Genomic DNA, 7646 nt, shown 5'->3' on the forward strand with positions numbered 1-7646 from the left:
GTTCCTGTTAAGGTGTCTCGCTTACATATTTTCATCGTAACTCAGTGGTGGACTTGGTGGTTTGGTTTCCGACGAGAATGTCCACACTTCCCTTAGTGACAGGCTGTGCTAGGAAGACACTGGAGGGTTACTGTTTAAACATCACTTTTAAAACTCACTACTTTGACTTTGGGCCCTTCAAACAACGGGTGTAAAGCCTGGTATCTCTGGGTCCTGTTGACTTACGACTCTTCAGTGTCTGGGGGGTGGGGGGGGGGGCGGTCCTCTGGACCTGACATTTACATGTATGGGGTCAGTAAATCCCACAGGAGCATAATTCAACATCTCTGTCTCTCCGCCTTTCTCCTCCATGTTGTCTTTGCCTCCTGTGCTCCTGCGCTGTGGCCTCCTGTGGTTCACCTCAAGGTGATTTACAGCTAGCGAACTCGCTAACCTCTCCGCCCAATTTTGAACCGTGTTCAGCGTTTCGTTTCGGCTTCTCGATTCCTTGGTGCACATGTATGAGCGATGTCTACTGATCATGCTGTATGATGGTGGTGATCCCTGTGCTGGATCCAGAATGTTTGTCCCCAACGGTTAGGGACCTCACAATAGTAATGAAAATTTGTCAGGTCAACTGCATCCGAAGCGACACACAAAGTCGATTGGAACCTGTAACCTCTTTTAATCTGAGGTCAAATGCTCTACCCGTGAACTGGACCTGTCACAGTCACACTATACTTATATTGTTCTAAAAGTTCACTGGAAACCATCAGGTAAAACAAAACGTTGTGTGTTTACCGGGAACTCAAAGGCACACGCAGAGATCTGGGTTTCCTCCTTACTCACGGGCACGCCCCGAGGCTGTGAGGATGCCGTGGTGTGGGATAGAAGGTTCCAGAGGGTTGTATTGTTCAGGCTTCGTGAGCTGGCTTCACTGCGTAAAGCCTTGAGCTGGGAGGAGAGGCAGGTGTGTGTGTGTCTGAGTGTGTGCTGCGCTTTAAACAAGAGTGTTTGAGAGTGCAAGGGGACATGTTTGACAATGCTGAGGCAGGTATGGTACGTGTGGTTTTGTGTGTGCGTGTGTTTGAGAATACTCTGTGGACATGCAGGGTGTGTAAATATACTATATATGTGTGTGTGTGTGGGTGTGTAGGTCATATGTTGTGCTGCTGAGGCAGGTAAAGGCTGAGTCCCTGTCCTCCAGGTTCACCTCCATTAGCTCTCCCAGTGGCCTTGGCTCTTAACCCTCCTCCATGCTCCCTCACTGGGCCGTGACTGCACCCTGACAGCCTGGGCAGGGTGGCGGGGCGTCCCCTCCACACACACACACACACACGCACACCGTCATGCTCCACTAGTATTCCACCCACCTCTCTGACAAATGACTCCTATCCAGTCGCTGGACACACACACACACACACACACGAACAAGCCCGTCATAGGGGTCTGAGTTTACGTTCCTCTATGGATTGAGTTACTCTTCTAAATACAGGATGTGATAGAATCTGTCTGAGGTGCCGGAAAACAAATGTGTTTTTGTGTGTGTGTGTGTGTGTGTGTGTGTGTGTACTTGTGTCTGTTTTCCTACAGTCGATGCCAGGGTTTTGTATGTTTGTTTGGAGAGGTTTCTAAGAAAAGTTGCTCTTTTTAATAATTTTTTCATTTCATTCTATTTGTATTTTTTGGTTCCGAAAGATGTAGCAGTAGTTGTTACTCATCTTTTCCCTCTCAAACAGAGAAAGAGGGACTTGTAGGAGATCACTGCTTCCATGCAGCATGCAGAAACATCGCCCCCTCTAGGGCTGACCAAGAATCCCCCCAGAGCCAGGAGAGGCAGCTGTCCTGGCTCTCTCTCAGGCTGGGGTGCACAGAGTCAGTGGCTTAAAGTCTGTCTGACATGGACTCTCTCTACTGGTCTGAGTAGAGGTGCTTCACCTTGAAACCTTTACCCTCTCTTGATCTCCCTATATATCTTTCTCTATGTCTTTCTATGTCTCTCTCTCTCTTTCTCTCTCTCTGTCTCTGTCTTTCTTTCTGTCTTTCTTTCTGTCATGTCACCCACCCTTCTTTTTGTCTCTTTTTCACTCTTTCTCTCTTTTTCTTCCCCCCTCTTCATCTCTCTCTCTTCATCTTTCTCTCTCTCCATCTACGTCCGAAATGGACCGGTGACATTCATAAAGCTTAAGCTCGTTAGAGCATTTTCCTAATTTGTCTTCCTAACAGTGACCATTCACATCTTTGCAGGCTCAGTGAATTTCCCCCTCCCTTATCTCTCCACCCGAGGTCCTGAAGGTTAGCCCTTCGCTTGCCAAACTTGGAAGTCTGCAACGTTTTAATGCAACCGGACGATAGTTAATATTCTCTGAGAGTCTAGACCCAGACATCGAAGGAGGGGAGGGAGAGAGGGGAAAAAATGAAAGTAAGAGTTAGCGATCCATTTTGGGGGAAAGTAGTGCTGTCACAGCATGAATGAATGTCCAGAGTTGGAGAGCGAAAGAGGAGCATTGTGGGAAGATGAGGCCTGGCTGAGCAGACTGCAGGGATGGGTTGAGGGGGTGAAACACACACACACACAGGCATTTAGAAACACAAACATCTACTCAGACGTTTAAAAAATAATAAATAAATAAAATAAAATAAAATAAAAATAATATTAAAACACACACACCAAACGGAAACACAAAAACACTCCCACACACACTCTGAAACACACCCTACAATCTGCTGGTGCTCCGTGTGTGCGAGCGACCCGCCTGCCCTCCGAAACAGGTGCTGCTTATTTCACGCCTACTGCCTGTTTTTAAGTGGGTTTGTGGTCACGGGCAGAGGGATTAAATCGAAGGCTTTGATAAGGCCTGTGTGCTATTGGCTTCTTTTATTCAGCCTCTTGTTCTTCATATTGAGTCAATGAGCTTTTGTGAATATCCCGACCCACTCCCCAGGACTTGGAAGAGTCAGTCTATTGATGTACTGCAGACTCAGGTGGCAGGAACAGATGAGCCAATGGGAGCTTTGTCAACTAGAAACAGGAAGTGTTGCAGATAGTAGGATTACGAGGTCTGGGCTGGTGTTTCTCCTGAGAGTGGATGGGGGGATCTTGCGTAATCATCACAGAGCTAAAATAACGAAGATAAAAGATAGAAGTTTTATTATGAACTAAAACACATGTCTTTGTGGCATAGAGTATGGCAGATTTAGCTAGGTTTCAGTCCCTGGTAGCTTGCTGGGTTGAATGCAGTTCAACCCAGCAGTTCTTAGCTATTATTGAGGCTAGGACAAAAATGGCGTAAGGTGGGGATGTAAACCGGCAAACGCTCTAACCACTGAGCTCAGGCACAGTCGGAAGGAGAGCTTCATGTTGAAAGTAGAACTCCAGTCCTACCAGCCCAACCTACCTCCCACGGTCCATAGGACGCACCCTGTGCTGTGTGTGACAACCTCAAGCCACTCACAGGCACGCCCTCGCTCACCATCCATAGTGACTCTGTGCCAGGGCTAGCACTCTCATGCCAGTCTCAGCTGTCCCCCCCCCCCCCCCCCACCCCACCCCCCTCCCCCAGCACGCCATGCCAAGCATCAGCTGTGCACACTCTGCCATGCCTGAGCCCATGTGTGAATATTGAACTGGCTCTTATCTGGTGGCTCGCCAGACCCCCAAACGGGGAAAATTAAAAGAAAGGGATTAGAGAAAGAGGGAGAGGAAGAGGGAGAGAGAAAGAGAGAGAGAGAGGGGGAGAGAGAGAGAGGGAGGGAGGGAGGTGGGCAAGGCCCCAAGGATTTCTTTATTTATTAGCTTCCCTCGATCAACATTTGCGTGAAGCCTGTCACCTTATCATCAAATTCCCGTCCACACACTGTTCCGTGCAGCGTAACTGTAATTTCATGCCCTCTGTGTCCCCACGCAAATGTGCCTGGGGCCCGAGGGAAGGAGGGAGGGAGGGAGGAGAGGGCCCGTGGGCAGAGAAGGTAAAATAGAGGGGGAAACCAGTTGATATTTGCCCCTGCCAACATCATTTTTACCCCCTACTGCACAAATCAACGTGTGGTTGTTGTTCTATCACCCTGTAAAAGATTCACCCCCACGAGGACTCGAGATTCAATTTTTTCCTTCTCATTGCAGCTACAAACATTGGACACCACCTTAATTTGTGTTTTTTAGGCTGTTATACTCAAAGGATTCCTACTGTAGCAACGTAGTGGAGTGTTTATGGTTTATTCTCAGCTTGTTGGTACTGGGAAACAGATTCCATTAGCTCCAGCCAGGGAAGTGTCCCCTTGTGGTCACTGGAGGAGTCAGGAGGAAAAATGCAGAGCAGCACAGGAATAAGGAGGTATTCTGGTGTGTGTATGTGTGTGTGTGTGTGTGTGTGTTTGGAGATATAAAATGTTTCTGTATGTATTGACAAGAAGAAGAGAGGGGGTCAGATGGCTAAGCGGTTAGGGAATCGGGCCATTAATCAGAAAGTTGTCGGTTCAATTCCTGGCCGTGCAAAATGCCGTTGTGTCCTTGGGCAAGGCACTTCACCCCTACTTGCCTCGGGGAATGTCTTTCTACTTAATGTAAGTCGCTCTGGATAAGAGCGTCTGCTAAATGACTAAATGTAAATGTAAGTGAGAAAGGCATCTCCTTCAGACCAGACCACACGTTAACCCGTGAGTCATGGTCCATTTAGACAAGACCCTGACCTCTAACCCTCCAATCAGAGCACATTCAGGAAGTAGAAAATCAGCTTTGACAATTGATGGCCAGCAAACATATGTCCAGCTTCAGCGGCTTCCAAAGTTGACAGCGTGTGTGTGCTTGTGCGTGCTCACACACACATATATTCACACAGAACAGCCTACACACACACACTCATAATCCCTCACTTCCGCACGTGTTTGTATGAATACAGTATGACCACATTTGTCTGGACCCAGTCGTTCTTATGTTCTTATGCATTAGGGTCTGTACAGTATAGAATTGTGTACTCGCATATCTTAGAGAACCTTTACCCCAGGAAGTTATTCATCACAACGTGTGTGTGTGGAGATGAAGTTCCTTGCCCTTGCCCAAATCCTAACCCTACCCAGTCGCCCTGCAGGGTTTGGGCTTGGGGTGTGTAGTACAAGACAGTAAACCTGGATACTTCAGAGAACCTTCACAACAGGAAGTTATTCATCACAGATCGACAAGTGTGCGTGCGCATGAGTGTGTGTGTTTGTGTGCGCGGGAGTCTGCGTGTGTGTGTGTCCTGTGTGTGTGTGCATGTGTATAAAATATACACTGTGTGTGCGTGTGTGTGCTGTACAGTGTGTGTGTGTGTGTGTGTGTGTGTGTGTGTGTTTGTGTGGAGATATCATCCCCATACTGAACCAATTAGGACGGGTCCAGTTTCATCATCCTCCTTAACCTGAACTAGGGGGACTAGTGAGGAGGGGAGGGCTGGGGCGCTCTCAAGCGTGGTACAGTACAATAATTGAATTTTGATTAAACACACATGGCTCGTGACCCTGCATGGATATACAGAGAACCACCACTAACCCACAACCACTTTTTTTTTTTTTCTTCATTCTGTTGAGGATTTGCCAGAAAACAGGATGTACTTTGGAGCTGAGAGAGAGAGAGAGAGAGGCGTGTGGACGGAGGGAGGAAGGGAGGGAGGGAGGAAGGGAGGGATATGTGTTTGAGAATCAGGGACAGCTGAAAAGGGGTTTGTTGTGGTTCTGATATGGATGGTGTGATTCGCTTTGGATCTCCCCCTGTGTTCTGGACTCTGTCTTACACTCCCAGAGAGCCTGACTAATTTGGGAGAGGGTGGGGGGGGTCACTGCCTTTGGTGAGAGGGTGGGGGGCACAGACACTACATGTGAGAACACCCCCCCCCACACACACACACACACACACGGGCCCAGGAGATGTGTAGAAGGTGTCTGTGTAAGTATTCCTCCTTCTCTGCTCTGGGTTCCAGACCCCATGTTCACACTGTAACCCAGCCACACACAGCCTCTAACATGGTCTAACACGCTGCCTCCAACACCATGACACACACACAGCCTCTAACATGGTCTAACACACTGCCTCCAACACCATGACACACACACAGCCTCTAACATGGTCTAACAACCTGCCTCCAACACCATGACACACACACATCCTCTAACATGGTCTAACACACTGCCTCCAACACCATGACACACACACAGCCTCTAACATGGTCTAACACACTGCCTCCAACACCATGACACACAGACAGCCTCTAACATGGAGGCCACATGCACACAGCCTCTAACATGGTCACACACACACACAGCCTCTAACATGGTCACACACATGGTTACACACATGGTCAACACCACCAAGACTAGGGTGAGGGTACAGTAGGCTTTGCTCTGTCAACAGGACCGGCCCTGAGCTCTGCTCAAGCTTGTGGTGTCTGTGTCTTCTGTGTTGCGTGGCTTTGAGTCGGCCTCCTGCGGTGCAGGGAAAGGGGCTTGAGGTGGTTCGGCCCACTGGCTCCGCCCTGTGGCTTTGCTGAGCGTTATGAAGCAAACTGAAGTGTTGTACGTTTGAATACTTCATAAAAGGGTCTCTGTCAGGAGATTGAACACACACACACACACCCAGTACACACACATACAGTACACACACAGTGCACACACACATGCGGAACACATGCAGAACGCACTCGCACCCACCCTTCCAAATCACACACACACAGACTCCTGCCTGTGGCCTAAGCAGCTGGGACTCTCCTTGTCACTTTATGATTTCATTTCTCTCTATAAAAACAAGCCGACTCTGTTGATGGCCCTATGACCTCATCACCGCCTTCCTGTTATTGCAGCCGGGGCTTCTCTCACAGGCCCACTCTGAAGGTGCATATAAGGGCAGGACTGTGTGATTGCACTGGACTCTGTGGTGAGAGTATGTGTGAGATAAGGGATGTGGAGTCTCGAAAAGCAGTGCGTGTGTGTTATTGCGTGTGTGTGTGTGTTAGTGCGCGTGTTAGTGCGTGTGTGTGTGTTAGTGCGTGTGTGTCTGCGTGCGTGGTCTGAGTCGAACTCCTTGACATGAGGGTTTGCTTAGTCGTCTGAGTGTTGGAGTGTTGCTATCAGTAAGCCCAGCTAAATCCATCCCTGGTCTGGTTCACACACACACACACATACACACATACACACACACACACTCCACAGCCCACTGCAGACCTAACTATCCTTCATTTATCTCTCTCTCTGCTTGCCCTACTTGGACCCTGACTGGAAGCAGATCCCGTCTCTCCCCACCACACACAGGACGGTGTGAGGCTGGGGGGGAGAGGGTGCTGGGTCGCCTGAAACCTCACCACACTGTCTGTCTGTGTCTGTCAGGAGGAGCAGAAGAGAGAAAGACCACGACCAGGTTTCGAGCGTGCGAGGCGTGCGAGGCGTGTCCTCTCACTGTCCCTTGGTTTGGTCATTTCAGTGCACCAAAACTAGGGTGTGTTTGTGGCTATAAAGCACTCTGCAGTATGAGGAATGGCTCTCTCTCTATCAGCAGGTGGGAGGGAGGGAGGGAGGTGGGAGGGAGGGAGGTGGGAGGGAGGTGGGAGGGGGGGCAGTGTGGTCAGGCCCAGCCTCTGCAGCTCTCTCATGGGATGAGAGCCATAAATCCCCCAGGCCTCTTATCCTTGTGTTGTATTGAT

The sequence above is a fragment of the Hypomesus transpacificus genome, chromosome 16 (genome assembly GCF_021917145.1).
Source record: "Hypomesus transpacificus isolate Combined female chromosome 16, fHypTra1, whole genome shotgun sequence".
Classification (NCBI taxonomy): Eukaryota; Metazoa; Chordata; class Actinopteri; order Osmeriformes; family Osmeridae; genus Hypomesus; species Hypomesus transpacificus.